Below are 3455 nucleotides of genomic sequence, written 5' to 3'. Positions count from 1 at the left end.
GGAAGACCCTCAACGAGCAGGAATGAGGCCAATGTTGAGCGTGTCAAGCAGATGGTGCGTGACGATCGTCGGTTGACTGTTCGAAAGATCGCAGATGAGCTTGGCATGAACCACAACAGCGTGTGGAAGATTATCACTGAAGATCTGGGCATGCGGAAAGTCTGTGCGAAGATGGTGCCGAGACTCCTGAACGATGACCAGAAGGGACGACGCATGCAGGTGTGTCAGGACATCCTCGAGCGTCTGGAAACTGAACCAGACTTGCTCAGGAGAGTCATCACCGGCAATGAGTCCTGGGTATTTGAGTACGACCCGGAGACCAAACGCCAGAGCCTTCAATGGAAGAGTCCGGCGTCGCCACGGCCGAAGAAAGCAAGGCAGTCCAGGTCCAGCTTCAAGGTCATGTTGATCGCTTTCTTCGATGTGAGGGGCATCGTCCACTGCGAGTTCTTGCCACAGGGCCAGACAGTCAACCAACATGTGTACAAAGAAGTACTGCGGCGTCTGCTTCGTGCAGTGCGCGAGAAGAGGCGGGAGTTGTGGCAGGGCAACTCGTGGCTGCTTCACCACGACAATGCGCCTGCATATATATATATATATATATATATATATATATATATATATATATATATATATATATATATATATATATATATATATATATATATATATATATATATATATATATATATATATATATATATATATATATATATATATATATATATATATATATATATATATATATATATATATATATATATATATATTTTTTTTTTTTTTTTTTTTTTTTTTTATGTAGGAATCTACAAATGTATGTAGGAATCTACAAAAAAAAAATCTAATAAAAAAAAATGCCCACTGAAATGCCGGTCCCATAAAAGGGTCAAAGCAGTGGTCAAAAATTGGTGGATAAGTGTCCTGAAACCTCCCTCTTGAAGGAATTCAAGTCATAGGAAGGTGGAAATACAGAAGCAGGCAAGGAGTTCCAGAGTTTACCAGAGAAAGGGATGAATGATTGAGAATACTGGTTAACTCTTGCGTTAGAGAGGTGGACAGAATAGGAGTGAGAGAAAGAAGAAAGTCTTGTGCAGCGAGGCCGCGGAAGGAGGGGAGGCATGCAGTTAGCAAGATCAGAAGAGCAGTTACCATGAAAATAGCGGTAGAAGACAGCTAGAGATGCAACATTGCGGCGGTGAGAGAGAGGCTGAAGACAGTCAGTTAGAGGAGAGGAGTTGATGAGACGAAAAGCTTTTGATTCCACCCTGTCTAGAACAGCAGTATGAGTGGAACCCCCCAGACATGTGAAGCATACTCCATACATGGACGGATAAGGCCCTTGTACAGAGTTAGCAGCTGGGGGGGTGAGAAAAACTGGCGGAGACGTCTCAGAACACCTAACTTCATAGAAGCTGTTTTAGCTAGAGATGAGATGTGAAGTTTCCAGTTCATATTATAAGTAAAGGACAGACCGAGGATGTTCAGTGTAGAAGAGGGGGACAGTTGAGTGTCATTGAAGAAGAGGGGATAGTTGTCTGGAAGATTGTGTCGAGTTGATAGATGGAGGAATTGAGTTTTTGAGGCATTGAACAATACCAAGTTTGCTCTGCCCCAATCAGAAATTTTAGAAAGATCAGAAGTGAAGCGTTCTGTGGCTTCCCTGCGTGATATGTTTACCTCCTGAAGGGTTGGACGTCTATGAAAAGACGTGGAAAAGTGCAGGGTGGTATCATCAGCATAGGAGTGGATAGGACAAGAAGTTTGGTTTAGAAGATCATTAATGAATAATAAGAAGAGAGTGGGTGACAGGACAGAACCCTGAGGAACACCACTGTTAATAGATTTAGGAGAAGAACAGTGACCGTCTACCACAGCAGCAATAGAACGGTCAGAAAGGAAACTTGAGATGAAGTTACAGAGAGAAGGATAGAAACCGTAGGAGGGTAGTTTGGAAATCAAAGCTTTGTGCCAGACTCTATCAAAGGCTTTTGATATGTCCAAGGCAACAGCAAAAGTTTCACCAAAGTCTCTAAAAGAGGATGACCAAGACTCAGTAAGGAAAGCCAGAAGATCACCAGTAGAGCGGCCTTGACGGAACCCATACTGGCGATCAGATAGAAGGTTGTGAAGTGATAGATGTTTAAGAATCTTCCTGTTGAGGATAGATTCAAAAACTTTAGATAAGCAGGAAATTAAAGCAATAGGACGGTAGTTTGAGGGATTAGAGCGGTCACCCTTTTTAGGAACAGGTTGAATGTAGGCAAACTTCCAGCAAGAAGGAAAGGTAGATGTTGACAGACAGAGCTGAAAGAGTTTGACTAGGCAAGGTGCAAGCATGGAGGCACAGTTTCGGAGAACAATAGGAGGGACCCCATCAGGTCCATAAGCCTTCCGAGGGTTTAGGCCAGCGAGGGCATGGAAAACATAATTACGAAGAATTTTAATACGAGGCATGAAGTAGTCAGAGGGTGGAGGAGAGGGAGGAACAAGCCCAGAATCGTTCAAGGTAGAGTTTTTAGCAAAGGTTTGAGCAAAGAGTTCAGCTTTAGAAATAGATGTGATAGCAGTGGAGCCATCTGGTTGAAGTAGAGGAGGGAAAGAAGAAGAAGCAAAGTTATTGGAGATATTTTTGGCTAGATGCCAGAAATCACGAGGGGAGTTAGATCTTGAAAGGTTTTGACATTTTCTGTTAATGAAGGAGTTTTTGGCTAGTTGGAGAACAGACTTGGCATGGTTCCGGGCAGAAATTTAAAGTGCATGAGATTCTGGTGAAGGAAGGCTTAAGTACCTTTTGTGGGCCACCTCTCTATCATGTATAGCACGAGAACAAGCTGTGTTAAACCAAGGGTTAGAAGGTTTAGGACGAGAAAAAGAGTGAGGAATGTACGCCTCCATGCCAGACACTATCACCTCTGTTATGCGCTCAGCACATAAAGACGGCTCTCTGACACGGAAGCAGTAGTCATTCCAAGGAAAATCAGCAAAATACCTCCTCAGGTCCCCCCAACTAGCAGAGGCAAAACGCCAGAGGCACCTTCGCTTAGGGGGATCCTGAGGAGGGATTGGAGTGATAGGACAAGATAAAGATATGAGATTGTGATCGGAGGAGCCCAACGGAGAAGAAAGGGTGACAGCATAAGCAGAAGGATTAGAGGTCAGGAAAAGGTCAAGAATGTTGGGCGTATCTCCAAGACGGTCAGGAATACGAGTAGGGTGTTGCACCAATTGCTCTAGGTCATGGAGGATAGCAAAGTTGTAGGCTAGTTCACCAGGATGGTCAGTGAAGGGAGAGGAAAGCCAAAGCTGGTGGTGAACATTGAAGTCTCCAAGAATGGAGATCTCTGCAAAAGGGAAGAGGGTCAGAATGTGCTCCACTTTGGAAGTTAAGTAGTCAAAGAATTTCTTATAGTCAGAGGAGTTAGGAGAGAGGTATACAGCACAGATAAATTTAGTAT

This window comes from Scylla paramamosain, chromosome 19 (assembly GCF_035594125.1).
Source record: "Scylla paramamosain isolate STU-SP2022 chromosome 19, ASM3559412v1, whole genome shotgun sequence".
Lineage (NCBI taxonomy): Eukaryota > Metazoa > Arthropoda > Malacostraca > Decapoda > Portunidae > Scylla > Scylla paramamosain.
Note: the sequence above shows the minus strand (reverse complement) of the source record.